This window comes from Ursus arctos, unplaced genomic scaffold (assembly GCF_023065955.2).
Source record: "Ursus arctos isolate Adak ecotype North America unplaced genomic scaffold, UrsArc2.0 scaffold_3, whole genome shotgun sequence".
Lineage (NCBI taxonomy): Eukaryota > Metazoa > Chordata > Mammalia > Carnivora > Ursidae > Ursus > Ursus arctos.
In genome coordinates, this window is record NW_026622985.1 from 7975723 (window position 1) to 8002137 (window position 26415).

General features: G+C 55.7%; 1 protein-coding gene across 5 annotated transcripts in view; it reads left to right on the top strand.

Moving 5' to 3' along the window:
* Window positions 1–26415, top strand: part of TNS3 (tensin 3) — a 214607-nt gene that overhangs the window by 48061 nt on the left and 140131 nt on the right. For 3 of the 5 annotated variants that reach the window (XM_026501953.4, XM_057304562.1, XM_048212768.2), the window contains exons 3-4: window positions 8822–8859; window positions 25944–25982. The gene's annotated coding sequence lies outside the window, so the exon portion shown is untranslated. The remainder of the gene's footprint in view (window positions 1–8821; window positions 8860–25943; window positions 25983–26415) is intronic. The other 2 variants (XM_026501970.4, XM_057304561.1) reach the window with 1 other exon arrangement.

The window sequence follows — 26415 nt, forward strand, 5'->3', positions numbered from 1 at the left end:
GCGGCTTCCCATTTTTGTGAGTCAGTGGATGAAAAGTGGTATCTCCCTTGGTCGTGTTTTTCATTCATCTGATTATTACTTGAGGGCGAGCCTCTCAACAGACACAGAGAAGATGTCTGTGGTGTTCATTTAGCGAGCTAGCCTTTCAAACCCTTCGCTCATTTAAAAAGTTAGATTATGGGGCACCTGGGTGGTGCAGTTGTTTGGGTGTCTGACTGTTGGTTTTGGCTCGTGATCTTGGGGTCGTGAGATCGAGCCCCGTGTCAGGCTTCACACTCTGCAGAGTCTGCTTGGGCTTCTCTCCTCTGTCTCCCTGCTGCGTACACGCACTCTCTTTCTCTCGGTAAATAAATCTTTTTAAAAAATTAGATTATTATCTTTCCCTCTTGAATTCGAGGAATTCATTATCTTACAAATATTGATCATTTTATCCATGACATCAGGCAGAGCATTTGCCAGGCTTTGATGGACTTTGACCCACAGGCATGTGAATTTCTTACCATCAGACCTTCTGCATGGCGAGCCTTCCAGGCAGTTATTTGTCTGATTTTGTCTGTGGACTGTTTAACTCGGGAAGGTCTTCAGGTGCGGCTTGTTCAAACCTACCCATCGTTTTGTTAAATCTCTGTGTTCGCTTATTTAAGGTGCCTTCCCTTCTCTGTGGCCATAAGAATGTCCTGCATATTTTATTCTAATATTCCTTCTGCTTTTCCAGTTCTGATCCAATTTCATGGTTGATTCATCTGGAATTTGCACTATTTTTGTTACATTTTGTGAGTTAGCTGGTTTTCCCAGTGAGATGTATCGCACGGTCTGTCCTTTGCTTACCTGAGTTGAGATGATGCCTCCATCCTGCCGAGTTCTCATGTGTGGATGAGCCCATTGCTCATGTCTGTTTTTACAGTGTTTGTTTTGTACCATATGTAGCTTTATGTCTCTTCATCTTGCCTGTTATAAGTGTTGTCACATATTAGATTTTTAGAAATCGTAGCGTTTCAATAGCTACCCAGTATTTTATGGATATACAATTTTTTTTTAAATTGCGTTGGTAAATTCTTTTTTTTTTCATGGCAGAAAGGAGTCTTTGGTATCACTTTGTTCTGCTTCTCATTCTGTACAACAAGAAGAGTGAGGTTGTCATGTGCGTATATGTGTGTATATTTTGTGCATCTGTTATGCGTGACTTAATAGAGAGGCTGGACCCTCCTATCTGCTTCAGCCTGTTTCAACCTTGTATGAGGCAGGATTCTCCAGAGAAACAGAACCAATGGGATATGTCAGAGGAGTTGGCTCACCCAGTTAAGGAGGCTGCGAGGGCCCAAGATCTGCGGTTGGCAAGCTGGAGAACTGATGTATAGCTCCAGTCCAAGTCCAAGTTCAGAAGCAGGAGAACACTGATGTCCCAGGTCAAAGACAGTCAGGCAGACAGAATTCATTCTGTGTAGTTCCTCACCGGATTAGATGAGGCCCACCCTGCCCGGGGAGGGCAATCTGTTTCTCTCGCTTACAGATTCAGATATTAAGCTCATCCAGAAACAGCCTCCCAGACACACGCAGACACATCCAGAATCACGCTCAGCCAGATATCTGGGCATCTTGTGGCCCAGTGAAGTTGACACATAAAATGAGCCGTCACAAACATGTTTTTTTGGTTCAAGTATTGGAGGAAGATCCAGCCTCACACAGGTATGTATTTGAAAACGGAAGCATTTTGATAACCTTTTCGGATTATGGTGGGTATTCTTTTTGGATACCAAACCAAAGCTCAAGTGATGTTTCTTAAAGCTTAGTTTCGGTGTGGGACCTGGAACTGTGTTGATGAGCTTTCCCTACTCTGTGCTGTTAAGGTCCATGAGCCCATCTGGCACTTTGAGTATATGTTCTAGCCAGGCGTGACCGTGTGATGTCATGCAGTGGTCATTTGGAAAATACTGGTTCGACGAGTTCAGCAGAGTTCTCTGGATGTGAACACATTTATTATACAATACTAAGAAAACTCCCTATATTTATTCCTTTCAATGTTGATTCTATCAGATCAGTGTTAGAAGTTGTCAAGCTCATGGGGTTGGATACATGTCTCCCCAAATTCTAATTCTCACTTGAAATCTCAAATTTTGTCGTTGGCCAAATGCTGTCAGCTGTTTCCCTCACTGTGACAGGCACGCTTTGTTCATCGGTGAGACTGATGAGTGTGCAAGTCTGAATAGCCATGCATTGTCTGCCTGGAGTTCTTTCAGACAAAAACGGTGTTTCCTGAGAAGGCAGCTAGGTCAGCTGCCAGCTCCCACCCACACAGGTGCTCCTTCCAAGCTCCACCATGCTCCATTGTGCACAGAAGTGCTCAGTGCGCGTGTCCCAGCTGGTCTCATGGAAAGGTGAAAACGCGAGAAGAGAATACTGATTAAGCGGTGGACAGTGAGTGCTGTATTCCACACAGAGAAGCAGTACATCCTGAAACTAAGTACTGAGCATGTAATGGTTCTCAGGAGACACTAGGTGTCTTCTGTTACATGTGTTGTCTCCCTGGGTCATGAGCTTGGGTGTGGAGGTGGCAGGTGTGGGAAGCAATGAGGGATGTGACCCCGAGGCACAAACCAGTGGAAAACACAGGAGAGTAGGCACTCACGCTGTATTGTGAGGCTGTTTGGGCAGTTACTGGAGGAGAGTTCGGGGTGACACGGACACAGGGTCCTGTGAGGGTTATGTGGAGAGAGGTCTGTGGAAGCAGAAGGAACGTCCCAGTGGCCCGTGAGTTTGGCCTTGGGTGGAAGATTCCAGCCTCGCTGTTTCCTGGTGCTCAGCGCCCAGAAGCGAGGGACTCTGTAATGCAGAGAAGCCACAGCGAGGAGGTGTGTGCAGAACAGAGCTTGTGCGTTTCGGCAGCGTCTTCAGAGACTCTGGATGAGGAACGATAGTAGAAGTGGTCATGCTTGGTGCGTGCAAGGGCTTCCCAGCTGGCCCTGTTCTGCGTGGCGTGCTCTACTGGCCTCCCGACCACCTGGGTCACAGGTGAGGAAACTGAGCCCCAGCACGTGGGGCCTCTGTACTTCAGCTCGGAGGATGTGCTGGTGCTTTCAGCGGGAAGAAATTGGACAAGGGCCGTGATGGAGCCAAAGGTAATGAGAGTAATGAGGCAAGTGTGTGTTGTTGTTTTTTAATGAAAGGGACATTTTTGCAATTAGGATTAATGGGCTTCTTTTCCTTTTCATGTAAGTAAGTGGAAGTAATGAGATGCTGGGGAAACTGCAATGAACATGTTTGTGTAATGCATGTATTCGATGCCAGCCACATTTAGAACCGTCAGTAATGGCTTTAGGAGGCAGAGTCATGGCCTTAGACAGTTACGTAGTGACGGGCCCAGAAATGCTGAGATTAACCTGTTGATTTTCATCTGGGAACAGAGCATAGAGTCTCTGTTTTAAAACGTGCACAGATTTCGCTCCTGACAGGGACCGCTGGTGTTTTTTAAAATGATTTTTGTTAATGCAGTAATTCAGGACTGTTCATGCAAATGAATGGTGCCTAGAATTTGTCAAAGTCCTGAATTAGAAACAAATACTGTATAAAACCCTAAAGAGCCCACCAAAAAACTGTTAGAACTAATAAACGAATTTGGTAAAGTGGCAGCATACAAGGTCGACGTACAAAAGTCAGTTGTGTTTCCGGACAGTAACAGTGAACTATCTGAAAGAGAGATTAAGAATGGAATCTAATTTCCAGTGGCATGAAAAACAATAAAATGCTTAGGAATACGTTTAACCAATAGGGTGAAAGACCTGTGCTCTGAAAACTATAAGACACTGATGAAAGAAATCGAGGAGCACACAAATAGATGGAAAGATATTCCATGTTGTTGGATTGGAAGAATTAATATTGTTAAAATGTCCATGCTACCCAAGGCAGATTCAACACCATCTCTATCAAAATTCCAATGGCATTTCTTATAGAAATGGAAACAGCCCTAAAATTCAGATGAGATCACAAAAGACCTCAAATAGCCAAAGCAATCTTGAGAAAGAACCGAGCTGGAGGAGTTATGCTTCCTGATTTCAAACTATATTACAAAGCTGTAGTGATCAGAACAGTGTGGTACTGACATAAAAATAGGCACATGGACCAGCGACACAGTATTGGGAGCCTAGAAATAAACCCACACACCTATGACTCACTATTCTTTGACAAAGTTGCCAAGAACGCCCGACAGGGATGGATAGTCTCTTCAGCAGCAGTGCTGGGAAGATGAATCATGACACACAGAAGAATGAAGCTATACTTGTGTCTCTACCACTGAGACAAATTAACTTGAACCAGATCAAAGTCTTAAATGTAAGACCTGAGCCTGTAAAATGACTAGAAGAAAACGGAGGAAAAATCTCCTTGATGTTGGTCTTTGCAGCGATTTCCTGGTTATGACACCAAAAGCAGACATCAAGAAGTGGGACTATGTCAACCTCAAAAGCTTCTGCATGGCCAAAGAAGCCCTCAACAAAATGGAAAGGCAACCCATAGCATGGGAGAAGATACTTGGAAATCATACGTCTGATGAGGGATTAGTATACAAAATATACAAAGAACTCCTACAACTCAACAGCAGACAAACAAATGATGGGATTAAGAAAGGGGCAGAGAAACTGAATGACACTTTCCCCAAGAAGACGTCTGGATGCCCAACAGGTACATGAAATGCAATTTACAATGCAAATTACAGTGTGTTATCATCTCACACCTGTTAGAATGACTGTCGTGAGAAAGACAAGAGATAACAGGTGTTGGCGAGGTTGTGGAGAAAGGGAACGCCCATGCACTGTTGGTGGGAACGCGGACTGGTGCAGCCACCGTGGAAAACAGTATGGAGGCTCCTCCAAAGAGTTAAACCTAGAATTTCATATAATCTGGCAGTTTTACTTCTGGGTATTTATTTGAAGGAAATGAAATCATTATCCAAATGATATCTCAAAGAGACATCTGTCCTCTCTTGCTCATAAAATCATTTATTCACAATAGCCAAGATACGGAAGCAACCTGAGTGTCCATTGATGGATGAATGGATAAAGAAATGTGGTATAGAAATGTGGAAAATTATTCAGCCACATAAAAGGGGACTCCTGCTGTTTGCGACAGCACGGATGACCCTGGAGGACACTCTGCTAAGTGAAATAAGTCAGAAAAAAACAAACACTTTACGGTTATCACTTATATGTGAAATCTTAAAAAAACCCCGAATACCTCAATCTCCTGAGAAACGGAGTAGAGTGGTGGTTTCCAGGGTTGAGCGCGGGGGAAATGGGAAGAAGTTGGTCTGAGGGCACGAACTTTCAGTTGCAAGATGAGTAAGTTTGGGGATCTAATGTACAGTGTGATGACTGTGGTTAACGGTACTTCATTGGCTACTTGAAGTTTGCTAAGAGAACAGATCTTAGGCATTTTGTCTCTCTCTCACACAAATGAGTAGTGTGACGGATGTGGTAATTAACGTGATTGTGGCAAATATTTCACAATGTAGACCTGTATCAAATCATCATGTTGTACACCTTAAATATATCCAATTTTGTCAATTATAGCCCAGGGAAGCTGGAAGCAAACAGCCACAAGGCATGAGCCGCCGTGCTGGGGAGAGGCTGGCGGGCAGAGTGCACGTGTGCACCTTGTCCTTCTGGACGTGTGCAGTTTGGGGATGCATTTCACTGGGGAACTTCTGGTGCTTTCTGCGGGCTCCCTTCTCCCTGGAGACTGCACCGCACGGAGTGGCAATCGGAGGGAGGGCCCCCACCGCATGCACCAACTTCTGAAAGTGGACCTAGAGCAGGTAAGACCTGACGTGTCTTGCAAGGACCCCAGGCTCCCATCAGTAGACATGCAGAAGATCCGTGGCTCTTTTGTGGAGCACGGTGAAAATCCAGCAAGCCTGCGTGATGGAAGGTGTTATCACGGTGCAGCTCGTACCCGGTGGGCACTCCATCGGTGTCAGCTGCTGTTCCTCCTGTTCCTGCCACTATTACAGGACCCTGGTGATTCCCAACAAAGGATGCTGTCCTGGATGAGCTTGGTCTGGTGGGGGGAGATGGACACAGAGATTACTATGAAGTGAGGGGCAGTGGGTTGAAGGCTGGGGACAGGAAGGCAGGCCAGGGGCTTCTGGAACACATTAGCCCAGCCTAGGAGGAGTGACAGAGGGCTTCCTGGTGGAGAAGGTGTCTGCCGCCTTCAGTCTTAGAGAAAGAAACACGTCAGTTCAACACAGAAGGGTGTGTGGGAAGTTCTAGGCAGAGACAGGGGAGCAGAGCCAAGGGGGCGTGTAGAGATGGTGTGAGGAAGCTCTGGGTTGGGGGGATGGGAGGACGGGGAGGGGCTGCTGGCGACGGCACGGGGAATATTGGATCTGTGTTGAGGAGCTGCATGTTGTCTGTAGGTGAGAGGATTGGAAACCCAGCCTGGACTGTGTCCGGTTTGGGTGTTTATAAGTGTTGGAAAGGCCACGTGTGGCTGGGTGGAGAGTGGGGCCCCTCACCCTTGTGGTTTCCCATGAGGGGTGCTTACTGGACCACATGCAGTAGCACCCAGGAAAGCATCACGCACACGGCCAGGCACAACTGCTAGAGGTTGTCACCGGACCGCCGCTACTCTGAGACAAACCGGAGGGGCTGTCCACAAAACTTTGGGGGTCGCCTGCCTACGTACTGAAAGCAATGGGTCCACCTCTTGGGATCTCCCCCTTAGTGCCTGGGTGGTTTATGCGACGCTATGATTAGTTAGCCTTTGTGAACGTAATGACTTCGCCCTACGATGGCCATGGACTCTCTTGTGGCTGAGTCGGCCGTCCACCACGAGTGTCACACCACTTGTCACCCTGCCACCGACCAGAGCCCTTTCCGGGTGGAGCGGGCCCGTCGTAGTGAGTACCTGCTCCTGCATGACCAGTCCCTCCAGAAGTTAGTGCCCTGCGTGGCCATAGCACCTGTCACTTCTCACTGTTCTGTGGGACGGGAATTTGGGAGTCACGTGGCTGGGCAGTGCGGCTCAGTGCCTGTTGAGAGGCTGCATTACCTGGAGGGACGACCGCGGCCGGAGCACCCCTCCCGAGGTGGCCCCTCACGTGGCTGCAAGCTGGTGCTGGCTGCTGGTGCGAGGGCTCAGTTCCCCCACGTGAGCCTCTCTGCGGGACTGCTCCAGCGCCTGGCTGTCCTCAGCAGGGCTGGCTCGAGAGGTCGGGGTGGAGCCTGTGAGCCCTGTGTTCCGCCACACCGCCTTGTCCCACAGGCCAGCCCCGAGCCACTGTGGGAGGGACTGTGCGAGGCCGTGGGTGCACAGGTCACTCGGGCCATCTGGGAGTCTCATGGCCACGAGATCCGTGCCCCAGTCCCAGGCTGCGAGCGGACCACCCGCCCGGCCCGGTGTGTGTCTGAGCAGAGCATCCTTTGGGGCCTGCGGAATTCTTCCCTGCTTTTGTGCTAATTCTCGCTTACCCAGAGGCCAAGGGCCTCCGATGATGTCCTCTCTGCCTCGGGCCCTCCCGCTGGCCTCCAGCCCCTGGCTGTCTTCGGTCTGCGTTTCTGGTGTGGCATGGAAGCCCGTTTTATTCCAAAGACAAGTCTATCTTGATTAGAAAATCACTCATCGCTTTTGTGCAGTGTCCCCATTAGGAGATGTCGAGTAAATGTTTGTCTTTGTGAACAATCTCACAAACCTCAGAGGCATAGAAAGACCATTCAGAAAAAAGATCTCGCAAAGATAATGCCCCTGGCTGTTCTCTACCGGAGTTCCTGTAACAGCCAGCGGCCAAGTTACTTTGTCTGCTTTATCCTTTTTCAGCCCTGCGGGGACCGTTATGAATTCAGTGTTTCTGTCCCCAGCTCTAGATAGGAGAGGGACAGGGTGTGTGTGTGTGTGTGTGTTGGGTCGGGGACAGTCTGGGCTTCGAAGCGCTGAGCCAGATTTGGGGGCTGGCTGCTGCCCCCTGAGGCCTCGTTCTTCCAGGGCCCACACACTGTGTACACTGATATTGTGTTTGTCCTCTCAAGCCAGGGTCCCTCAATGGAGAGGAAGCCGGGGCCCAGAGAGGTCACTGATCCTGCCCAGGGCCGCATGGCCGTGGAGGGCTGTGAAGGCCCCTGCTCCATGCACGCAGCCCAGGTCCCCTCCCCCACGCCCCAGCGGTGCCCCCGCCTCCCGTGTGCTGCTGTTTCCGCCTGGCATCTGGCGCTGGCCGGGGCAGGGCCCGCGTGCCCGAGCCGCGTGGGGGCTGGCGGGGCTCTCCTGCCATCAGCCCAGCCGCAGCCTCCCGAGGGCGGGCCTGTGAAATCCCCATTGGTTCCGGCTCTAAGCCTGCGCTGTTGGGGGGCCCCGGACCAATGCATGTCTCTGCGCTCGCACAATGGCCCCGGTGGAAGGATTCCCCTGCAGGAATTTAGACGTGGATTTATTCTGACAGCCCGTTCCCAGGCCGTCCGGAAGCGCGGGGTGTGCGGTGCTCAACCGGCGGGTTTGTCACTAATCGAAAGGCGCCAGTCCTGATGCCGGGGTGGGGGGGCACTTTTGGGTTTCCTGTTCCTTTTGGGGAGAAGCTGTGATTCCCAGGCCCACGTGGAGGCTTCTACAGCTCGGAGTCCGCGCGGCTCTCCTCCTCCAGGGATCCGGGAGAGCCCGGTGGTGGCTCGGCGCCTCGCGCACCAGGCGCACCCCGCACTTTGCTGAAGCGGGCACCGCGCGGCGAGGGCGGCCTCCCTCCGTCCCGGTCCTGGAGGGCGGACGGAGCTGGCAGGTGTGAGACCCGCTGCCGCCCCACCGGCTCACCGCACACCCCTTCTTTCTCTCTCTCTTCCAGCCTGCAAGTACTGCTGCCACAAGCAATGTGAAGCCAAGGTAAGCTGCCCCTTCCCCGGGGCCGTGCCCCCGCCGTGGCCTCTGCCGCTTGGCCTGTGGCCACAGGCATGGAACTCGCAAGAAAGGGCTACTAGATGCCTCGATAGCACGTATGCGTTTCCTCTTGGGAGTGAGCTGAGGAGCTGTGGACTCTGGGCTCCTCATTGTAGAAAGAGACGCTCGAGAATCTGGTTTCAGATAAGAATTCGGTCACTGACTCCCCCCGGCCCCCCAGCAGTGCCCCCTTCTCTTGCGTGATTACATCATCGCGTTGGGGGTGTGGGGGCGTAGGAATGGGTTTAGGGCACGTGCCTGGCCTGAGGATTTGGGGGGCTTCTTTTTAGGGTAGCTGTTCTTAGATTGGTGGGGGTCGTCAGGCTGTCATGGAAGTTGGGGCCCTGGATTAGGGAAGGTTGTGCTTTTTGAGTTCCCTGGAGGGGCTACATTGCCGAGGGTCCCCAGAGGCGCAGGAGGCCTGGAGTGCTTGGTTGGGGTTAGGACTTTGACTAGTGGGGCGGTGAGGAGGCCCGGAGCTGGCAGCTGGGCAGTTGGGGGCACCGCTAGGCAGAGGCCTGGTTTTCTGCTCGGGCCAGGGTATCTGCACCTCCCACATTTTCCAGGAGCGCGTGCATTGCCCCCTCTGCCTGGCCGGCCCTGCCTCAGAGGGAGGCCCTCACATGTCCCGCAGGCCGCCCCTGTGGCTGGAGGCCCAGGAAGATGGGGCTTTAGAAAGTGTAGGATTTGGTTGCTGTTGTGCATTTCCTGGGTCAGCTTGTTGCTGAGAATTGTCAACTGGCTCCGGGCTCTGAGCAGGAGTGTGTGCTGGAGGCGTGCTTCGTGCCCTGTGAGCTGGCTCCTCGTGGTGAGTTCTGTGTGTGGGGACCCGGGATCCTGAATCCCTCCACCCTCCCCACCACACACACGTGCACACACACACACACACGCGCACACACACATGTGGGAGCACACAAGCATGCACACACAAAATTCACACGCATGTGGGAACACACGCACACACGCATGCATGCGTACACAAGTCACAGCATTCACACTCACATACTTCACAGACATGCTCACAAACACAGGCACACTTACAAGCACACACATGCAAACACACGGTTGGCAAGTAGTCTGGCCCTATGTGTTTTTTTCCAGAAAGAGGTTAAATAACTTTTCTTTAAAAACTTTCCACGGTGGGGGATTTGGAATGCAGGAGAGGCGGAGAGCGTAGTACAGAGCCCCGTGCTATACCGACTCCGAGCCCCCCGGCCAGCAACACTCCCGCCGTCCTCCCCGAAGCCCTGGTCCCCTGCCCCTCGGAGATGTTCCGTGATGTGCATTTGAGCTGTTTTAGGAGCCGGTGCCTGTGGTGGGGCTTCGGGGCACGTCTGCTTCCCTTCTGGTCTCACTGTGGAGGAGCCCCCTTTCTGGCCGAGGCCGGGTGTTCCTTGCTCGGACACACTCACGGGGGAGGGGGGGGAGCTCATTTCCAGCCTTGGCTTATCCTCGCTCTGCTTTGCCTGCAAATACGCTCCTCTCTCAGACACGCAGTGTGCTTCTAAGTGATTGTGTTGGAGCACAGGAATTCTCTGGATTTCCAGGAGGGCCCCCCCCCGTCCCCTACACCGGGAGGGTTGAGATGTGTTCGGCAGTATGGCTGGCTTGGCCACTCCTGGCTGGCAGTGGACAGCTGAGCCCCCCTGCTGTTGGCACCATATCTTGAAGGGGGCCCAGAGCCGGCTCCTTAGAGGATTGAATTCTTTGGCTCCAAGAGTATTCCAGAAGTCTTAGCTATCACCGATGATGGCATTTCTGGCCACAATAACTGGCAGTTTGCTCAAATGTAGATAAGCATTTTCTCTCAGTAGATCAGGATTGGGGGAAATGTATCCGCATTCATTTTTCTTGATAACCAGCTTTGAGTGGCAGGAGAGAATGCCCCCAGCAATAACAAAGCCCCTTCTTATTCTAGAACTATAACATTGTCGCCGTGGGGCGCAGGAGGGCCATACGTTCCCAGCCGCCACTGGAGATAAGCGGAGGGCAGCTCCGTTTGCCAAGGGCTGAGACGCGGCTCTTGGAGACAGCGTGGGTCCACGCTTACCCCGTGTGCATGTAACACACAGGCTCCCGCAGTGTCCCGGGCTCGCTGGATTTCCTGACACACAACCGTGATGCTTTGGTTTGAGCCCAGGCTTTGGCGTGATGTCCGACCCGGTCCGGATGCTTACTGACTTGGGGAAGACAGGCACTGCGGGTTCCCTCTGTGACGTCCGCAGGCCTGGTGGGGATGTGGAAGGAGTAACAGAGGCCGGGGGTGTGGCACCCTCCCGGAGCACGTTAGTGTGTAGTGACCCCCGCTGTACCGTCAGTGCCAAGGACGGAGCCATCCTGCAGAAATGGGGCCGAGCCAGGGGCTGGGGGCTTGGGCAGGGAAGCCGAGTCATGAGCTGGGACCTCGATTGCAGCCTGGATGGACTGAGGTCACGGTTTTCCTGGCCAACAGGCAGTATGGCCCCTCAGGCGAGGCCTTGGGCTCAGAGGGCATGGAGAGGCAGAGACCTGGGCCATGATCCCTGCGGGGGCTTCTGTAGCAAGCCCCCGGGGTTACGGTTTCTTTATGTGTGAAATAAATGAGGGATCCGTCCACAGTCCGGCGTGAAGACAGCTTGCTCTTAGCTGTTAATTACGGTAATCTTGACTATTTAGGTTTTAGGGAAGGCAAATAATTTAGGTACAGTGGCTGGGAAGTTTGGGATTGCAAATCCTTTGCTCGTGGGGTGGCTGTGCTGGTTTCCTGGAGCCTCGCGAGCTGCCTGGGCAGCGGGAGCTGGTTTTTCCCGGCCGTTGGCTGACTCACAGGCACGAGCCAGGGGAAGTAGGGAAAGGCGTTGTAGGGAGGCAGGCGATGGGGTCCCCGGCGGGGCCCCCAATATGGCAGAGGTGGGGTCCCAATGAGCTTTGGTGAGTGGGCAAGAGCTCTGTGCAAGTGGGAATCCGTACCCCCGGGCACGGGTCGCTTCCACGTGGGCCCAGACCGCACACCAGCTCTTACAGGAGCCGTGGGTCCGGGATTGACGTGTTCGAGAACATGTTATGCTGACTGCCAGGTGGGGTGTTTTGTTTTGTTTTGTTGCAAATGTAAGGTCCCATATCGGGACTGAGCAGTGAGTTGGCACAGCCGGAACCCGCCCGAGAAGGTACAGAGCAGTCATCTCGTGGAGGGTCCCCACACCGGCCTCACCCCCAGCCCCCTGCTGTCTGTCTCCAAGGCCAGGGCTCTGTCCTCAGTCCTCTTTGTCCCTTGCATGGCGTGGATGCCCAGCTCGCCTATTCTCTTTCTGGATGTGCCCTGAATGTGCCTCGCTGGAGACAAAGTCTGGGACCCCAGGGTTGCCCCCCTCGGTGAGGTGGGTGCCCCCTTCAGGAGAGGAGGGAGTCCCAGGCCACTGCACGGACCTCTGTTTGCTCTGTCCCCGTGTGGCTGTCACGTGGTGGCCAAGCTGGGAGCCTCAAACCTCCCAACAGAAGCTGAGCTGTTCCTCTCTCTGAAGGTTGAGGCATGGCCAGGCAGGGAGCCTCTCCCACGTCTGGGCCCCGAGCAGTGTCGGCCCCCCGTCCTGTCGCCGCCTCTGCTGGCCCCGTGCACTGGTGACCCCCGAGTTCCGGCTGTGGCTGGGTCAGGAGCCGCAGTGACCTGCCGGAGACTGCGTTTTCTAGGTGGCCCCTCTGTCACGAGGCCCAGAGCCTGCGACGTCCTCGGAAACCACCGCACAAGTGGGTCTTCGTGACAGCTGGCGTCCCCTGGCGTTAAGTGAGGCGTTTTAGCCAGGAGCTTACGTCTGCTGGTTCCCCGGGGTCTCCAGACAGTTCTCTTCTCTGCTGTGTCCCAGGTGTGGTCTGTCAGCCCCTCCCCGCATCAATCCAGCAAACGGAGGCTGTCACACAGCCCCTGCGTCCCAGCGGTCGGGGCGTTGGGTTTTAGGTCTGTGCGTGCTTCGGGCATCCGCCGTGGAGCTGGGGCCGGCCTGTGCATCTGGCATCCCTGCTCCGAAGCCTCCAGACCCCTCAGCTCATGCCCTTCTGCCCCTTCTGCCCCTGGAGCCCGTGGCCCACCCCACGCTGGGTCTGTGTCTCCGCCAGGAAGGATGCCCGTGGGCCCTGGACCCGCCAGCCCCTCCCAGGGTCCTTCCTCCCCCAAGTGAGCTGCAGGTTGTTGCTATCACTCAGGCTTCTCGGAATTCCCTTGGAGATGCCGCAGAGCTGGGAGCGCGTCTCCGGGACTTTGCTGGTGGTGGGGCCTTGGGGGACGACGTGGTTTGTGAAGAATCCCAGGATCACGGCGCAGACTCTGAGTCAGCTCCGTGACCAGCTGTTTCGTAGTCTTAATTCATTGCAAAAGTATGGGAGTCTGTGCGTGGCATGGTGACGTGACTTCTGAAGAGCTGCAGCCGTTTACACGTGCGTATTCTGGAAGGTTCCTCCGAGAACGCTCCTTCCTGCCAGGTCGCATCCGGCCCATGCGTCCCTTGATCCTTTATAGACACCACTTGGTGGAGGTCTGCGTGACAGCTTAGCCCCTGCGCTGTGTCCCCTGGGTCGTGGGTCGTGGGGGGTGGGAGGAATGGCAGTGCTCATGGTTTGACATATTTTTAGCAAATTAATTCCAGTGTGTTCCCAGACTCACCTTGTGCGAAGGGGACCTAGTTACATGTAAGGGGATCCCGCGCGGTTCCTCAGGTTGTTCACGAACCTGCAACACGAGCTGGGAGCATGCAGATCCGTTCAAGCAAGCCGGCTTGCTGAGGCACCTGCCGCCTGGCACCCTGAGGGCGGTGCCCCCCGACTTCGTGCAGCCTGGCTCCGATGGCAGAGTGAGGGCACCTGCAAACAGGAGACCCCTCTGTTCCACGCAGACGTCCCTCTCGTGACGAAGGTAGCAGATGTGCGAGCGTGCAGGTGCCCGCTGCAGCTCGGGGGACGGGATGCCGAGGCTGGGGTGCCCTGGGGCCAGGCTGCCAGGGGCACCTGTCCTCAAATGTGGACAAAACCGAGAAGGAGCACTTGGTGAATAATTTTCTTCTAAGTGTTAGTGACGGGAATCACCGCTTCGTGCAACTCCGCAGAGGGGATTCTTCTCCTCACGCCTGCCCTCCTTCTGGGAGAAGAGAAGGAGACGGAGGAGTTTCCAGGTGCAGCTATTGGACCGTGGGGCAAGGACACCGGGATCTGAGCTTGACTGCCCTGTGGTAGCCACAGCCGCTAGGGGTGTTGGTTTCTTTCTCTACGAAATACGGATACCTTCCGTGAGGGGTTCGAGAACCGGGTTCAGCAGCTTGAGCGAGCCCGGCACTGGGGCCTCTGAAGGGAGCGTTCCCCCTTCGAGTACTCGGGATAACTTGCATCTTGCATGTTGGGAGCAAGCATATGTCTCTGGAGACCGTTCTGTCTGCAGTCGGGGTCATTATTCTACTAATCCAGCTATTCCATGAAATGTCGACCCGCGAACAACACAAATCACTCACTATGCATCTTATTTCCTAAGCGTTTAAATGGCACGGAAGGATGCTGTACTTTCCACGTTCTCTTCCTGAGAATGGGATCTTCTCTGCCAAGCATACAAATCCCATTTAATTGGCTACTTTTGTGCCCCTCATGCAGCCTGGGTCTCACCTGAAAGTGCTTCCACATGGCCAGTGGCAAAGGAGTGGGCTCAGCATTCCCTAAGACCCCAGCCTGTCCGTGCTGCCTTGACCCTGGCCGGCTCTGTGGCTTCTCCCAGGTGGGCTCCCAGCCCTGCCACCTGGCTCCCACAAGTACCCCTGCTCCCCCAGCATCCTGCACTGATGTGTGCTGGCTGCAGCCCTGGCTCATCCCCGGGGAGGACTTCTCTGGTCCCCTTGGGTGTGGTCCCACAGTGACCGGGCCCGTGGCAGAGCGGGACCTTCGGATGCCATCACCTGCCTGGTCCTGGGTTCCCATGTGACTGCCCACCTAGCAGGAGCGGGCCCCCTCTTGTCTCTGTCCCACCCTGGCGGCTGTGGGTGCCTGGCCGTGTGCACGGACGCATGTGGAATTCTTCACTTGTCCTCTCTCGGGGGTGGCACCGTCCCCGTGTACCAGTGGCGTGGCAGTGTGGTGCCCCTGCCTGTCTGCGTGGGCTCTGCTCAGTCCAGGTGCAGCTTTACGATCTGCTGGCCTCCCTGCCGGGAGGACCCCTGCGACTCCTTCCAGGCCACCCACGTGTGCTGGGGATCAGCGCGCGCACCGCTGACTGGCGCGTTTGGCTCCCTCACGCTCCCTGTCATCACCTCCGTCACAGAAGCGGTGTCCCCTCCACAGACAGCTCCGGACGCTCCTTGGGCGCCTTGCTGCTTGCCTCTGTCGAGAGCGGCCCTGGCTTCTTTCTAGAAGACACGAACTCTTCATTCTTCATTCACGTTCCCTGTGAGCAAACGCCCTGTTCATGACTTCTTGTCCAGACACACTACTGTCTTTTACTGGCCACCATGACTTGTTGAACTGTTTAGAGTCTATACTCTATGCCCGCATTGTGCGGCCGACCCCTCTCTCCAGCTCGGGGGTCCTCCCAGCTGCGCAGTGCCCCGTGCCCTCCCCAGCCTGCCTGTACCTGGTGCTCCTGCTTCACGGAACGCTCTTCTCCCGGACGCCTCGCTCCTGCCCTCAGGCTGCCCGTGCGTCTGTTCGAATCCGCGGACACCTGCGGTCCTTGCCTCTTTCCTGACCCGCCCTTTACTAGGCTGCCGGGTCCTGGTGGACGAGGCGTACCCCAGGTGCTGGCGTCGGGGAGGGCGTGCAGGGCTGGCTCCCTTGCTCCCTGCTGGGGTCTTTCCGTGCTTCCCGGCTGCCACGGCTGGTGGTGTCCCTTCTTGCTATCGCCAGCCAGGTCCTAACCGAGGCTGTTCTTTGGTGCCTGTGCAGTCCATTCTGGCGCCTGGCGGTGTGGGCTCAGGGACTTCCCTGCGGCGTTGGGGGCTGCGCTCCTGCTCCGGTCAGGAGACCACATTACGTCCGAGAGAGGACGTCCCGAGCCGCATCTTGTTCTCAGAGTCACCTCTCTGCTGCCCATTCCTTCCACTGCCTTCCAAGCCCCAGCTTCTGGTGGCGGGGGGGGGGGGTCATTAGACCCCCGCTGGTGACTTCCCTGTCCCCTTCTTCCCCCCGTCAGGGAGGACGTGCTGGTGGCCTTGGGGGCCCTGCAGCCTGGTCCCAGGATGTTCCCACCACACCTGCAGCTTCCCGCTGCCTGGTGGCCGCCCCCCGGGCGCCGTCCCCGTGTTGTCAGAGCATGTGTGTCCCTGGACAGCCTGGCCACCGGGGTCAGGCCCTTGAGGACGGAGGTCCAACGCCGGGGTCAGGACCGTGCCTGTGTGCTTCCCTTCTTGGGTGGCCATGGTGTGAGTCTGAGCGTTCACGGGGCCCTGAGTGGCACATCGGCGCCTCCTGTGTGAAATCTCTCACGTTCCACCTGGGCTGGAGCATTTCCAGTCCTCGTGCCAGCTTTCTCCTGGTGGTGACTCCAGAGGACAGGCTTTCGGAGTGACACCCCCATCTGCCCACTTGCGGGGGCAGGACGACGACACTGAGCTCCGGATTCTCTACCTCCACGTTTCAGTTTGTAAAATACAGCTTCCATTTTGCTCTGTGTTTTGCTTTTCGTCTTGGAAAGCTCTTCATTTTGAGCAGGGATTCGGGAAGTGCTGGCCTCCCGCTTTCCCGCAGGCTGGGAATGGCTCACGGATGCCCTCTCGGTGCTTCTGGGCAGCAGCCTGCACGGCTGGCTCCAGCCTCTGCACCTGCAGCTCCGAACCCCACAGGCGTCCCATCGGCCTCGACACAGCTGGGCCTGCTGAGCCATCCTTGCAGGAGGGGACCCCGGGCTGCGGCTTCGTCGGTGGGGGGGGGGGGCAGGGAGGACAGGATGACTGAGTGGCTAGCGCTGGCTATGAAATCAGAAGTCCTGTTCCAGAGTCTTTATTTCACTTTCTGTCCTCTTAGAGGCTTTTTCTGGACGTTTAAAAAGCGTGTGGCAGGTGTTGACCGGGCCGTCGGGGGCCTGTCGGAAAGCTCTGTGCTGCCCAGGGAGAGTGGGGGGCTACACAGAGGGGCGGCAGGGAGTCACCCCTGCATTTCCAGGCAGACCTTGGCAGACGGGCCCGGGGCTGCAGGCCGGTCTCGGGCGTCCCCCCTGGGATCCTGGCTGCAGTGGGATTTTGTAACCGTGAATGAAGATTCAGCTTCCGACGGGGCGAACCCGTGAGCGTTTATGGCACACGCTTCTGTGGACACTCCCGAGTGGACAGGCTGCCTCCGTGCCACCTAACGCCAAAGCTCCATGTTTCCTTTTCAGATTCGGTGGTAAGTTGCAAGCTGTCGGGATTTGTCATGCTCCCTTCCCTGGGTCACAGGACAGTTGGTGAAAACCGAACGATTCATTGTGTTATTCTTAGACACTGCGGGCAGAGTGTTTTTGGGGAAGTCCCATTCAGCACCCCCGTGGAATGTACCATTTCCTTCCTTTAAAGGACTGCAGTGTGTTCGTGCCTTTTCTTCCTTTCTGTAGCAAGAAGGAAGGTGTTAAAAATAATGTCCCGGGGCGGGGTGTGTGGGTCCTAAGCTCCTCTCTTCAAGAGAAACAGAAGCACGTGCTTTGCGGGGCGTGTTTTGGCCCAGCTCACACTGTGTCTCCCGGCCCATGCACCCTGCTGGGTGGGGTGGGCGTCCCAGCCGGGGCGGGGGGCATTCTTCCCCCATCTCCCTGTCTGCAAGACCGCCCACCACACAGTTCTTCATGGAAGGTGTTGGGGGGCTCAGTGGGGGCGGGGCTCGGTGGGGGAGGGGTTTGCGGGAGGAGGAGAGGAGGGGCTTGGTGGGAGGAGAGGAGGGAGGGGTTATGATGTCCCCTGTGTGGTTGAGGAAGACTGAGTCCACAGAGGAGGGGCCACCTGAGCTGGTCAGGTCGCTGGGAGAGGACATGGCGGAGACAGGGGACATGGGGAGGACGGGGCACAGGGAGGGCAAGGGGTGCACCTCTGAGGCCATGTCCAGGGACTTTTCTGTGCTATCCAGCCGACTCTGTGCCTTTGAAAAACTGTGTATTTATTATATGTAAAAAATAAATTGTTTGAAATAAGCATATGGTTAGAAAAGTCACATGTCATAAATATCCAGTCTGATGGTTTTGACAGTGGACAGGTGGGCGCAACCATGCAGGTGAGGGGACCGTGTACCCCGTGCCCCGCTGCGCCGCTGGGGACCCTCGCCCGCCTGCCCCCGCCGAGGCTTGCAGCCTTTGCCCTCGAAGCAGGTGGACACCCGGCCATCATAGTCTCCGTGTCCTCTTGCTCCCATGTCGGCAGTGTCCTCGCCGCCTCGGGCTTTGGAAGGGGATGGATGGGAGCTGCTTGTCCCCACTGCCCCGTTGGGGCATGGTGAAGGACGCATCTCCTGGGCGCCAGCCTGCCCTCTGGCATGTTTCCTCTGGTTGGAGTGCCGCTGAGTCACCCGCCAAAGGGCCGCTGGTGCTCCCGCCTCGGAGCTGCAACCTGCTTCGTTCCTGGGGGAAACTTTGGAAAGAGCGCACAGGCCTTAGTGTGGGGGTGACTGACAGCGTCTTCTAATTCATTAAAATGTATATTATCCACCAACATGGGTTCTGTAATTATTATTAATTTCCGGTCACTCGTGACACGCTGCAGGCCGACTGTGGTGACAGTTGGTGAGGAGTGGTCTGAATTTGAGACCTGGATTTTTCTCGTGGAAAGTGGTCCGGGAATTTGGTGCACTTATGTGTCAGTCTGCTGTTTTAAATGACCAGAAAAGTAAAAGCCGTTTTTAAAAGGCTTCTTAAATTTTACATATGTGTATTTTTTTTATCTTTCTGCAATTCAGTTGTATTTATGAGATTTTCTTCTGGTTCTTTGGCAAGCCACTGGCATCTTACTAAGTATCAGATGTCATCTTTTTTTTTTTCTTTTCACAAAGATAGGAAACTGTAATCTGGTAGGTTCCGGCCCCAGGGGGTCTATGGGGCTCCATTCTGGTCTCGTCTAATTTCCAGGGGTCCTGCACACGACACCTCACCTCTGAGGGCCCCGGCTTCCTCACCTGGAAAGTGAGACCATCAGGAAGGTGCCAGGCCTCCGCACTCAGCCTGATCTGGTCACCGAGCAAGCATCCCACCGTGGGCCCAGGTGGCCCTTGCCCGCCACCTGAAGAAGCACGACTGGGACATTGTTCCCGCAGTAGACTCACAGATCTCTGGTCTCGGACAAATATTGGTAACCAGACGAACGCAGAGCAGGATTTTCTCGATCTAATTCTTTTCTGTGCCATGTGAGCGTTGACAGGCGTTTGCCTGGACCTCAGGCCTCGATTGGGTCAGGAAGCCACCTCGAACACTCACTACCAGCGTACATGTGGGAATAAGGCCCAGTCTGGGGCAGGTGTGCAACTGCTCTAGAAGTTACTAGAATTGCAGAGCTTGTTGGGGCCGACCCTGCGGGCCAGCGGAGCCGGGACTGAGGGCCGACAACACCTGGGGCGGCTTACCTTTCCTCTTTTTATAAAAGAAAAAACACAACCTTCAGTAGCTCCTTGCTAACTTGAAGGAGAAACGTGATGAAAGGATCCCTAGGAGTGCCCCACCCTCCGCCCCCATGTGGGGCAGGCAGGCCCTGGGGGGCATATTTTCTCCTGGGATTACACGGGTGACGTGGGCTGTCCTACCCCCTGGGAGAGCTTTAAGCAAGCAGGTAAATCAATGGAGTCTTGGACGCTGGCATTCTGTGGAACCGTCTTCACACGATGCTGTCCCTGTTCAGAGGGCAGTGTGGAGATCTGCCCCTGGGGCTTCCCGCCATCGCCTGTACGCCCCCACCCACAGGAGCGTTGACGGGCACACTTGACCGAGGAGCTGAGTCGCCTGCCCAGAGGACCCGGCTCCTGCCAGACTTGTGGGAACGTCCTGTGTTGACCTGGGTCCTCCACTGGCCTGGTCAGACCTTTGAGGCTTCATGTGCCCCCACCCCCAGATCTGCGCCTGGAAGCCCTGAGCCCCAGAACCTCAGAATGTGGCTGTTTGCGCAGCTAGGGCCTCAAAGGAGGTGATGGAGGTATAGTGACGTGGCTGGAGTGACCCCACAGGACTGGCGTCCTTAGAAGAAGAGGGGATCAGGACACAGACACACACGGAGGGATAAGCAGTGGACGCGGGGAGGAGACGGCCATGGACATGCCCAGGAGGGAGACCTTGGGGGAACCGGCCATGCCATGCGTGGACCTCGTGCCATGCGTGGATCTGACTCCGGGACCAGGAGGGAAGAGAGATGTCTGTTCAAGGTGCAGGGTCTGTGGGACTGTCCTTGTCCCCGAGCGACCGACACGGGTGGTATCTGAGCTCTTCTCTGGATGTCAGCACTGGGGAGAGGGGCTTCCCTTCTGTCACTGCCCTGCCCCGTTTCTGATCAACCGTAATGGTTCTTATAAACACAATTAAACTTTGATCTCTTCTCCATCTTATGTAATGGGCGAATAAAAACATCTTGCGTTTATTGGAGTGCCTGGGTGGCTCAGTGGTTAAGCGTCTGCCTTCGGCTCAGGGCGTGATCCCGGCGTTATGGGATCGAGCCCCACATCAGGCTCCTCCGCTATGAGCCTGCTTCTTCCTCTCCCACTCCCCCTGCTTGTGTTCCCTCTCTCGCTGGCTGTCTCTCTCTCTGTCAAATAAATAAATAAATAAAATCTTTAAAAAAAAAAATCTTGTGTTTATCGATCAGCAACACACAGCCCCAGAGTCAAAGCTATAAAATAATAAAGGATGAAGAGAACGTGAAAGATTCTGCCCCTTGAGAAAAAGCCCTGCCCTCTTCCCTCGGGACTGCTGCTCCGTGCAGAGACGTGGGGGCCCCCGAGATTCCGCACAGTCCTGGGGTCAGCGGACACGTTGCTTGGGTGTCTGTCTCTCCAGTTGGGTGCGGGGCGTGAGGGGGCAGGTGGTCTCTCTGGTTAACGTCGGGGGAAGCAGGTGCTGCCACCCGATCTCGTAAGGAATCGCCTTTGCAAAGATAAAGCAAAGGTCAGCCCTCTGCCACACTGTGCCCCGCCTCTGTTGGCATTCTCAGTACTGTGAATTTTAAAATGAAGTGGTTTTATTTAATGGTGCAAGTTGGGCATAAGGTCGCGCATCTTCCTTGGACGTCACTCAGTAAAGTGCTTCTGCAGCCATCAAGGTGGGTGGGTGGCCCACCTGTTTTTCTCTCCCTGTTTCACTCGCGTGTCCGTGAGGGTGGATGGGTTTATCGCGGGCACGTGGGGGCACTGATTGAGTGCTTCTTCATAACTTGGTGCTTTTGAGTGGACACACCCTTCCAGAATCCCGGCCTGAGTATTTGCTCATGCCAGTGCGATGCCAGCCAGGGGAGAATTTTCCTGTGGGCAGGATTACCTGGAAAATGAGTAGGCAGTGCGGCCGGAGAGAAGATGAGCTGCTGGCTTTCCCTGGGGCAGCTGCCCTCGTGAAAATGTGCCACATGCTTGAGGGCACTGGCTTCCGTGGGCTTCTGTGGTGCTCACTCATGTGGCCCAGCACAACTGGGATTGTCCACGATTCCGGAAGGGTCGGCTCGGCTTTACCTTTCCTCTGCGCCCACGGGCTGTGTGGGCCTTCATTATACACACGCGTTTCCGGAGAGAGCGGTGGTGTGCTGTTTTATGTGGCTTTGTTCGAAGTAAAATTTAGTAAGAATTGGCAACAACAAACGCTGAGTTCATTGTTTTGTTGAGCTAATGGAAAAGAGACAATCTCTGTAGGGCACGGGGAGGGCTGAACTGTAATTTCGGTCCCAGGACCTTAATTTCCAGAAGTAAACAGAGGGGCCAAGTTAGGCCCTGTGAGGCGGGTCTCACTCCCCCGGAGAAGGAGTCTCAGCTCCTAGCCTGGGTCAGCCCCTGGGGGTGTTGGCCAGAGCGCCCCGGTGCCCTTGCAGAGGGGCAGCTGCAGGGCTGGACCTGGGTTGTGCGAGAGTGTGCACATGGACACACGTGCACGCTTCATTCAGACATGCAGTCACTCGTAGACACACCAGCACTCACACCCACACTCCCGTTCCCAGGGCACAGTCACCCCCTGGAGCGAGGCCCCCTCTATCTGGTAACCTGTCCACCTGCTGGCCTGGGGAGAGTTTTCGATACCTCGTGTTGCAGGTGCAATGGAGCCAGGTGTGGCCGGGTGCAGTCCTGTTTGTTTATGGTTGTCCTTGGTTACGGTGACTTGGCCCCTAATGCAGCCGCGATGAGGCCATAAACCAGTCCCAGAGCAGACCTCTTGCGATCTCTCCAGGCTGTCGCAGTCCCTGGCGGTGCTGGTACTGCTGCCCTCCCCTGTCCCCCGTGGGCTCCGCCCCTCGCCCACCGGCCGGGTACTTGCGGTGAGAAAGCAGAGCAATTCCCTCCAGGGGAGGAACGTGGAGTTTGGACCCAGTGGGATCTGCCCACACTGCCCAGCCTCTGTGAGACTCAGCCCTTCACGCACCGAAGGGACGGTCATTGGCTTTCTGGGTGGCAGTCAGGGCCAGCAAGCAGGACCCGCAGACCCAGCGTGTGGCCCACTTGGGACGTGAAGATGCCCCTTGGATGAGCCGTGGGCATCCCCGTGAGTGCAGCCCGGGGGTGGCAGCTGGGCCCCATTCTCCCGTGACCGTGCTCAGGCCACCTTCCAGAGCAGGAAGGAGCTCGGTGAGGGAGGCACTGTCCAGGCCCCCAGGGTGCAGCCATGTCCTCCCTCTAATGCACTGGCTGTGCACTTGGGGCTCTGTGGGCGTCCTGCTGTCAGACGGTCCCTGGGAACAGCGCCACGTCGGGACCCTCCCTCGGTCCTGACGCGCGTGGCAGGTGCCACCGGGTTTTTAGCTTCGTCAGTGAGACAGGACTGGTTCCTGCGTAACCTGGATATTGAGAAGCATCAGCTCTTGCATGACGGGGAAGGTCAGGCCCACCTGGAAACCATCCAGCACCACGGTGTTTTCTTTCATGAAGTGAGCATAGCAGATGGCCCGCTGGGCGTGTGATCTGAGGTCGCCGTAAGATGGGGACAGAAAGCAGGTGAGCGGGCTCCGCCGTTACTGACCCGACCTGAACCCCGAACAGCTGCCTGTGTTGTTCTTACCTGGCGTCTCTGTCCCAAGGGGAGGTGGGGGGGGGGCGTGGGTCAGGGGAGCAGGTGCGTGGCTGGTGGAGAGCCCGTGATCGTGTGCTGTGCCTCTCTGATCAGACTGAAGAGCTGGAGGGAACCCCTGAGTGTCCAGGACATGCAAGGGGGGGCCTCTGCATGGCTGCATACATCCCAGGTGCCAGGCAGGGTGGTCCACGGGGGACCATGCATGTGCCCTGCACCCTCCCACCATACCCCTGCCAGACTGGAGTCCGCTGGCGTCCTCTCTCTTATTCCAAGGGAGGAAATGCAGCAGGCCAAGCGGTGTGTTCTCCGGGAGTTGCCGTCCTGGGATTTTGTGTGAGCCACATCCAAGGGACACGTGCCCACTGTGTCCACTCGAGGATGGTCTTTGCGAAATTAGGTGTTCGCTATTCTTGATGTAAACATTCGTTTTATCTGTGCCGACAGGTGGTTCTCCCCTAGGCCACGCCCTCTTCTTTGACTTGGCGCTTTTGGTGCCATTTCATTTGCAAGTTCTTTGTAGCCCTTGGACGTTTTCTGTTTGCGTTTTGTAACGGTGCAGGTGCACACGGCAGGTTGTAATCGGTCCTTTGGATCAGAGGCTCCTCCCCGGCACGAGTGCAAGCCTTGAGGCTTGAGGCTTGATGCTTGTCCTTGTTGTACTTAGCTGGGGAGCCTGCTCGTTCCGTCCCAGGCCCCTGCTCGCTCTCCAGCGAAGACTGTAGCTTATGCGGTTTGCCTTGGCGAACATCTCCTCCCTGACGGCGTGTCCGGGTCGCCACCGTGAGGAACGGCAGAGCTCCTCAGAGTTCTCGGCCGTGGATGGGGCTGCAAGGAGGGGCGGGCGTGGGACTTGGAGCCCCAGCTTGGAGCCTGCTCTCGTTCTCTGGAGGGCACCCTGGGGACAGGTGGGCAGTGTCGCCATCCCCCTCCTAGCCTGGGGGGGGTTGTGGGATGCACCGGACCCACCTGCCTTCTGGGTGGAAGATCTGCCGGCTGAGCTTTGTAAGACTCGCGGGTTTCGAGACTGCATAGGACTTTTCCTTTTGCTCTTCCGACACACACACGCTTCCAGGCAGCCAACTGAAAACTAATGAATAGACTTTACGGTACTCTCATTTCCCTCCTGATTTTCCCTGTTGTGCTGTTGCAGTACGGGGTGCATTTGTTACCCTGGGTGAGCGAATACCGATACATTTACCAACGGAAGCCCACAGTTGATATTAGGTTTCGCTCTTGGTGCTGCCCGTTCTGTGGGTTTGGACAAATGGGTCACACATGTCCACCATTAGAGGATCGCACAGACTGTATTCACGAAACATTGTCTGTGCTCTGCGTGTCCCCCCCCCCCCCGGCCCCCAGCCCCCACCACGGGCCACCACCCATCTCCTTATGGCCGGCACAGTCTTGCCTTCCCCGGAATGGCAGAGTTGCAATCGCACAGCCTTTCTCCCTGGCGTCCTTGTCTTGGTGATCGGCATTTGAGCTTCCTCTGGATCTTTCCTTTTTTTAATGTTCCCTGGCCTGGAATCCAGATAGCGATTTTTCAAAGACGGGAGCCCGGATTCCTTGCACGGCCTTGCCAGGTGTCCCGTAGAGTGGCGCACCGGGCCCCCAGGTGCTGCATGGACACTGCCACATGCAGACGTGACCACCGAGCCCCGCGCTCCGTGGGCCTGCCTGGCCGGCTGTCCCCACCTGTAGGCACTGGTCTGTAACTTCCCCTATTTCCAGAGACATTTTTTTTTTGTTTGTTTTCATTTTGTTTTATATTTATTGGTTCACGCATTTCCTCCTCCACTCATCGAGCTTTGATATACACGTGTGTGGACCTGAGGACACGCGTGTCATAAGGATGTGCCTCTGTTTCCAGGGGGTGTGGGTCAGGGCAGGGAAGCCATTGCGGTGCTGGGCAGAGAGGGGCTGTGTGTGGGCAGGGGGTGCAGGTGGGGAGAGGGTCGGTGCCACAGGACAGGGCCCCGCCCCAGACGAGTATATGAGTCAGCCTCCTGCTGGAGTGATGTATGTCCCAGACGAATGAATGACCATGTGTCATATTCCCTGAGGGACTTCGGAAGATAAGCAACAGTTATAAATAGTCTGCATGGCTAGAGCCAAGGTCATGCTGCCACCCACTGTAGGCCACAAGGACAATTCGTCAGATCCCTGGGGGTCTCTCCCTTCCTGTGCACGTTTTTGCTTTGAGGATGGGGGTACCGGGGGCACCGGGGAAGGAGAGCTAAATCCTGCTGGCAGGTGCCAAGATCCTGGCCTCCCAGGACCGCACGAGGCAGGGGTGATCCCCTCACCCTCCAAGAGCCCCGTCTGCCCAGGGATGGTCCCTGCTCCCGGAGTATGAGAGCCTGGCCTGTGCCGGCCTGTTCTGAGCACCCACACTCTGCCTACCTCCCCCGCTCAGATGAGGGGACCGAGCCCCAGAGCCACTCATCTGCTTTCTGTCCCACTTTTGGAAAGAGTTCTAGAAAAGGCGGTCTACTTTGTAAGGAATACGAGCACTGGGTGTGGTTGTGGGGGTGGCTTGAAGACCACCAGGCAGGGCCCCCACCTCCTTGTGGTGGTGCTCCCCAGTTCCTAGCCTGGGAGTCCACTGGTCCTTTGAAATTGAAGAGAAAATTCTGTGCATGAGCACAGGGCGTTTCTCTTGGGGAAGGCTCCAGGGTTTGCAGGAAATTCTGGGAAGGGAGCTGGACTCTGTAAAAGTGAGGAAAAATCTGGATTCTCATAACTGCAGGTCTTGTCTGTCTCTGATGCTGGAACTCTGCGGCCGTGAGCGGCGTCAGGCAGGGCAGCTCTGGGGCCGTGCCTGAGTGGACATCGTGTGGAGTTTCCCTGGGAGCCCCTCTGCTTACCCTGTGTCTTCTCATTGTAGGTGGTGACTCGCCGCTGTGCGCAGGTGTACCTGGGACAGGTGAGTCCTCGCCGTTTCGTGGGGGTCTCGGCTTATCATGTGGGATGTCTCTCTCTTGATGTGGGGCCCTCTTTGGGGCTGTCAGGCTCCCTCTGGACCTCAGACGGGACCTGCTGCACTCACAGAGCCTCTGCACGGACCCCGGGCCTCAAGTACTCACCTTTGCACATTTTCCTTAGTGACCAGAGTCACACCTGCCTTTGCAATATCTGCCTTTCAGATCGCAAATGTCAGGGGTCCCTGTGCTCAGCCTGGGTTTCCTTCTCTGTGATGGAAGATGTCTCAGTCCATTTTCTTAGGGGTAGAATGTGGGCCCCAAGGTGCTCGAGTCGCAGGACGTCCGTGTGCAGCGTGGTGCTGTGGCGTCCGTGTGCAGCATGGTGCTGTGGTGGCCGTGTTGCACAGCGTCTGTGTGCGTCGTGGTGCCGTAGCA